The sequence below is a fragment of the Bidens hawaiensis genome, unplaced genomic scaffold (genome assembly GCF_021521415.1).
Source record: "Bidens hawaiensis isolate Kalapana, Puna unplaced genomic scaffold, B.hawaiensis_p1.1 tig00032806_1, whole genome shotgun sequence".
Classification (NCBI taxonomy): Eukaryota; Viridiplantae; Streptophyta; class Magnoliopsida; order Asterales; family Asteraceae; genus Bidens; species Bidens hawaiensis.
In genome coordinates, this window is record NW_027495605.1 from 113,625 (window position 1) to 120,672 (window position 7,048).

Here is a 7,048-nt window from a genome sequence, read left to right on the forward strand (position 1 = left end):
AAATATAACTAATCAATTACAAATAATGATTACTATAAAATAATTGCTATAACCAGTTTCAACAAATAATATATTTAAAATATTTAAAGTATACTATATATAAATATAGAAAAAGTTATGTCGGGTACATCGGGTATATAATTGGGTAAATGGGTTAATGTTATCGGGTAATCGGGTATATTACAAATCCCAAACCCGTCCAAAACCCGCAAAAAATTTCAAAACTAATCCCAAACCCGTCCCAAACCCTAATGGGTCGGGCATTACCCGTCCCATTTATGTCGGGTTTCATTGCCATCCCTGTTAATGAGATTATATAACTTTTGTAACCAAATATTCCAATTATTATTCCGGGGTATTTTCGAATTAGCCCAATAGGTTGAACTTTGAAGCCCAGTTTTATGTCATTTTTGAATTAGCCCGATAAGTTGAAGCCCAGTTAATATTTTCAAACTTAACAATTGTACATGGGTGTTTTCCTTGGTATGCACATTTCAGTTTAGATATTAGTCTCAATCAAATTAATCAATTGGTTTTTAGTTAGTCGGTTTGATTTATTCGGTTATTTTGTTAGTTTTAGGTTCAGTTTGGGTGATAATCAAAAGCAAACTTGGTCTAAATTTTTTTACTAGAAATACATGAAACTGACGCATGAAATTAAAAACATAAATAAATTAAATTAAGGTATAAAAGTTAAAAATATATAAAAATATGAGAAAAATATCATTGGTTCGGGATTTGGTTAAGGTTAAATTTGGTTAACCGAGAGTAAAAAAAATCAATAACCCACTTCCGATTAATTTTGTCAGTTTTATCGGTTTTCGGTTTGGTTTCGGTATGCAGTGCTGCTAGACTGTTATTGCCCACCCACCACTGACCACTTGAAATTGACGGACGGCTACTAACAAACCCTAAATCAATCTTCATTCTTCAATAATCTGCGGTAAGTCTTAAACTTGTATGATTCATTCTGGGTTTTGGATTCTGATTTGTGAATCTTACTCACAAATCCCAATTCTTTGATAACATCAGTTAAAGTTTTGATTTTATTAATATTATTCACTCAGGCATTTCATCAAGCAGTTGGCAGGCACTGAACTAATGTGAGATACAGACCAAATGAGTTAATGAACACCTGTTTCCTGCAAATTTGCAATGCTATATGGAAAACAAATAACATCACTTAACAAAACCCTTTTCAGATTACTATACATTCGGCACAAAACCACGATTACTCAACCCGATACACCAACGACAAAATTGGGTAGTTTTCTTGTAGTTGCTTCCATTGTGAAATCCTTATCCGAGCCCGGAGGCACCCGTAACCTTAACGATGAAGAAACGAGTCTGTTTCGACTATCCGATTCGCTGGTTCTTGAAATCCTTTCAAGAAACTCTCTTGATGTATCGTAAAAGATTGATTTTTTTAAGTGGTGTTCGCTCCGGCGTGATTACAAACCATCATCCGCCGCTTATTCACAAATGCTCAAAACTTTATGTATCAGCCCTGTGATTTATAAAGATTTAATCTTTGAGTTTCTTTCCACCATGAATCTTGAAGGCGTGGTTCTTGATTCATCAACGTTTAAATGCCTCCTTGATTCGTTCATAAAGTCCGGTAATTTCGACTCTGCGCTTGAAGTATTGGATCACGTGGAGAATATTTTGGACAAGTTGAATCTGGATGTTTATAATTCGGTTCTTATCGCCCTTGTTCGTAGTAATCACTTAAATATGGCTGTGTTTACTTTCTTTAAGCTCTTGGATTCAGTTACTGATCATGACGTTAGCTTTATCGATCTTGCTGCGTGTAACGAGTTGCTTGTTGCGTTAAGAAAATCCGGCATGAAATCAGAGTTCGCAAATGTTTTCAACAAGTGTAGAGAAAAGATTAAAAGTTTCCCGACTGATGTGTGGGGATATAATGTATGTATTCATGCATTCGGTAATTGGGGCGAATTGGAAACTTCGTTGAATCTTTTTAAAGAAATGAAGGAAAAGAGTGAGGCTTTGGATCCCGATTTGTGCACTTATAACAGTTTGATTCAATCTCTATTTTTCAACGGGAAGGTGAACAATGCTCTTATTGTTTGGGAGGAGTTGAAAAGTTAGGGTCATGAGCCGGATGATTTTACATATCGTATAATCATACAGGGTTGTTGTAAATGCTATAGAATAAACGATGCCACACGAATCTTTAGTGAAATGCAGCATAACGGGTTTCGCCCGGATACGATTGTGTATAATTCCGTGCTTGACGGATTTTTGAAATCAGGAAAAGTTATGGAAGCATGCCAACTGTTTGAGAAAATGGTTGATGATGGCGTGCGGGCTTCTTGCTGCACATACAATATATTAATCGACGGGTTGTTTGAAAACCGAAGAGGTCAAGCTGCATACGTGCTGTTTGGAGAGTTAAAGAAGAAAGGTCGGTTTGTGGACGGGATCACTTATTCCATTGTTGTGTTTCATTTATGTAAAGATGGAATGATTGAAGAAGCTTTGGAATTGGTCGAAGAAATGGAATCTAGAGGATTTGTTGTTGATTTAGTTACAATAACTCATCTTTTAAAAGCTGTTAACGTCGAAAGTCGAACGGATTTGACAGAGAGAATCGTGAAACATATAAAAAACAGTAATCTGGTTCCATCTGTTCTTGAATGGAAAGCTAATATGGAAATGTTAATGAAAGATCCGAAAAACAGAAAGAAAGATTTCACGCCTATGTTTAGAAAAGGTGATTTTAAAGATATAATGTCTTTAGTTACTTCACATGAATCGGGTTCTTCAAGTAAAGAAGTTGAAGACCGTGGTCATCATCACCATACATGGATCAGTTAGCCGATGAAGCAAAATCGCAGAGTCGGTTATTGGTTTCATCAAGGGGAAAGCGCGTTAATGAAAAAGGTGTAGATTCATTTGATATTAATATGGTGAACACCTACTTATCTATATATCTAACAAAAGGAAAGCTAAGTTTAGCCTGCAAATTGTTCGATATATTTACTGATTTGGGTGTTGGTCCTGTGAATTACTCTTATAATTCACTAATGAGTTCGTTAGTGAAGAAGGGCTATTTAAACGAGGCGTATGGAGTTCTTTCCGAAATGGGAGAAAAGGTCGGTTCTGCTGACGTGGCGACGTACAATGTAATATTTCAAGCGTTAGGCCAGATGGGTCGGGCCGATCTGGCTGGTGCGGTTTTGAGGAAACTAACCGAGGGAGGGTTTCTTGATGTGGTTATGTATAATACTTTGATTATGTATTGGGAAAAGGTGGACGGTTTGATGAGGCGAATAGGGTTTTTGAGCAGATGAAGAAAAGTGGAATAAACCCTGATGTTGTTACGTATAATACACTGATTGAGGTTAATAGTAAAGCGGGTCGATTGAAGGAGGCTAGACGGTTTTTGAAGACGATGGTGGATGCGGGTTGTGCTCCAAATCATGTCACGGATACAATTCTCGAGTTCTTGGAGAAAGAAATTAAAAAAGAGAAACAAAAACCAAAGTGAGTACAATTTTTTAGTTTTTGGTTATTTGCATTATCCAAACATGTTTATTTAGAAGGCCTTTAGTTGTAATTAGATGTTCTAACAACCTTATTTTGACAAGAATGATAGATCAGCAGTCACCTAGAAACAATCAAAGTCTAATGGTGTATTGGTTTTTATTAATCCAACTATCATCTTTTTGGTCGCCGCCGGTCCCAACTAACGAACTGACTGATAACGATCCCACCTTTTATCATAGTTGTTCCCAACGGTTCGCGACTAACAGAATTCTAATGCTGTTAGTTGTAGGTCGCCGGAAACACTTTTTTGCCCGGAAAACTCGCATTTTTACCGGAAAACTCAACATTTTCGTCCCAAACATAAGACCTTTAGGAACGTTTTTCTAGAAAGCCCCAATTATTGAGGTTGCCGAAGCCCTAGAACCATCGTCGAAATCGGTTGGTGGTGGCTGGTTGGTAGTGAGTCAGTTGGTGATTGGGGGGGGGGGGGGGCTGGTCGCAGGTTCAGGTGGTTAAGATTGAGTTTTCCGGCAAAAAATGTGATTTTTCTGGCCAAAACTGTTTTTCTGGCGGCCTATAAGTAACGGCGATTGGATTCCGTTAGTAGCGGACCGTTGGGAATGAGTACATTAAAAGATAGGACCGTTATCAGTCAATTCGTTACTTGGGACCGGCAGCGACCAAAAGATGATTGATAGTTGAGATTAATAAAAACCAATATACCAAGTCTAATAATATTTAAATTTTAATAACAAATAAAATAAAAGAGCAATTCAGTTTGACTTTAAAGATGAAGAAGCATTTATGTTGTTGCACTATAAAGATAATAGAAAGAAAGAACATTAAGTGAATGTGTATGACTGTATGTATGTTGGACAATAAATGGTCCCATGATCATGGTCACATGTTGTCTTCGTTTTTTTTGTTGTGTTTCTCATGAGGTGGTGTTCTACAGTACAGTCTGCACCTCCATCAAATCTGATCTGAACCTCATGATCAAATTTAATTTGTCATAATGCATGAATCATGACTTGAAACTTATGTACATACATTCATGTATGTATGAGTGTGACATATAAATCGTAATGAAAGCAACAAGTGTATACACATATGACAGTATTTTACCTTTGGCTAAAGAATAGATACAAAAGGTAGAATTTATAGTGGACCGCTTGGTTTGCTTGTAATTGTTCATTGTGGGTTGTCCTCTAGTTTCTTGCCTGAGCCTCCATTGTTTTTAGTAGATCTCCACCTTTTTTTAGAACGGGCATTTACATATATCCCCCTTCTAAGACCATTAATTACATATATCCCAACCTAAAAAAGTCAATTACATATTTTCCCAAATTAACAAATCAATTACATATGTCCTCCTCCTAAAACACATATATTACATATTTATCCATTTCATTAAATATAACTTATTAAATTAACTATTTTACCCTTATTCTTAACAATTTTCTTTACATATTTTCCTCCTAAAACATATATACATATTTATTAACTTATTGAATTAATATTTTACACTTAAATTTACTAAAATATTTTTACCAGTGTCGGACGTGTTATCCCTCGTTAGACGCGTTAACCGGCTCCGAACGCATTAACCAACTTCAGACGCGTAACGCGTCCAACGCTGGTTAACATGTCTGACCTCGGTAAAAATATTTAGTAAAAAAAGTTATTCGATAAGTTAATTTTAAAGAAATAAATAAATAGGCGCATATGTCTTAGGAAGAGTAAATATATAAAATCTTTTATTAAGAATAAGGGTAAAATAGTCATTTAATAAGTTATATTTAATGAAATGGATAATAAATATGTAATATATGTGTTTTTAGAAGGGGATATATGTAATTTGTTGATTTGGGGAAATATGTAATTAATGGTTTTAAGGTGAGGAAATATGTAATTGATTTTCTTAGGTTGGGTATATATGTAATTAATGATCTTAGGAAGGGGATATATGTAAAAATCCCCTTTTAGAATGACGACTTTCTTGCGTTGTGTGTTAGGTCACCGCACTCTCTAATTTGGAGAGCCCGTTGCCTCATTTTGGCCAAATTTTGTTATCTTAATCGAGCCCACGCTGGCTTCAGAGTTTGGGTTGGTGTTCCCTTAGAAGATCTCCACCGTTAAAATAAAATTAGTTATTTAAGTACTCTAATTATTATTATCTAAAAATACAGTTTTTTTTATAAAATGTAACTCCTTGTTTATTTATAACTTGTCTTAAAAAGGTTCACAAAAAGTATTAACCGAAAACTCTGCTCAGCCGTATCAATGTCACATCACATTCCCTGATTTTTTCTTTCCCCTTTTGTAAAGGGATGGTGTCGTCTTTAATTTCTGTAAACCATTTTTTATTAAGTAAGAGCAGTAATTTTCTATAATAATAAAGTAAATTTCTTTAAGAATACAAAATTTCAATTTAACAAAAAAAAAACATCTTACTAATAATAAAAAATACAAAAATAAAAGGAAACTGTATGATAAATGAAAAACATAACCCAAAAAAAAGTGAAACTCTCACCTTCAATCTTGTGATCTCCACCTTTAGTATAGTGCATCTTTATCAGTACAATTGTTCATGTTCATATCCCTCAAAATATCATTGCAATTCTTATTCACTTGATGGACGGTGAAATCTCTTGATCCACTTTTTTGCAAAAAATAACTGAGCATTCGTTTTCAAAAACCATCCGATTTTTGTTGATTTTCGGTCACATGATCTTCAAAAACATGGATCCAAGCTATTACCAATGCAGTCTCTTCTTTATAGTTCCATGCTCTTGCGCTCTTCATACTACTCGACTCGACTCGATTGTGTAGTTTTGTGTTCTAGGTTGATGCTATGTTTGTAGGAATAAACGTGTATAAAAATAGTTTAAAAGATTTGTATTTACGGAAGGTTTAAACTTTCTTTTCAATAAATAAAACAGGGTCGTGTTGCTCGCATAGGCAACCGGTGCTCCCCCTCCTCTTCTCGAAGCCACGATCAAGGGGCGGTGTTCCCCGCTTGACTTCCTCGCCAATTCATCATCCCCGCCCCGCTTTCCCATGCCAAAAACCTACACCTTAAGATGCCTAAACATGATATCTTGCAATCTTTTAACAAGTTATCTTTTAGCAGAAGTAAAATAGGTTTATGTAAAACATGTTTATAAACTCCATTTTAAATAAAAAAAAACCATGTAATACATTTATATAGTGCTTGACACGTATAACGAACGAGAATTAGAAGTTAAGCAGGACATAAAACGCTTTATGCATCACATTAAAATTAAAACGTACTGTGCCCTAATTTTCTAATTTAAAACTGATTTTATAGTGAGTGTATAAACTAATCTTATATTATCTTATCTTACTAATAAAAGAAAATGATAAATCTTAGTTATATTATCTTATCTTACTAATAAAAGAAAATGATAAATCTTAGGTGTCAAACCTACATTATTTCTAATTTCTAATCTCTCATCTTATTCATTCTAGCTATCCATAGGTCATGGTCAAAACAATTTTGTCAAATGAGTTA

At 34.8% G+C, this 7,048-nt stretch overlaps 1 pseudogene; it reads left to right on the top strand.

The window, feature by feature from the left end:
- The first annotated feature begins 1,155 nt into the window (after positions 1–1,155).
- LOC143584090 (pentatricopeptide repeat-containing protein At4g01570 pseudogene) lies at positions 1,156–3,530 on the top strand (annotated as a pseudogene).
- Positions 3,531–7,048: the final 3,518 nt, after the last annotated feature.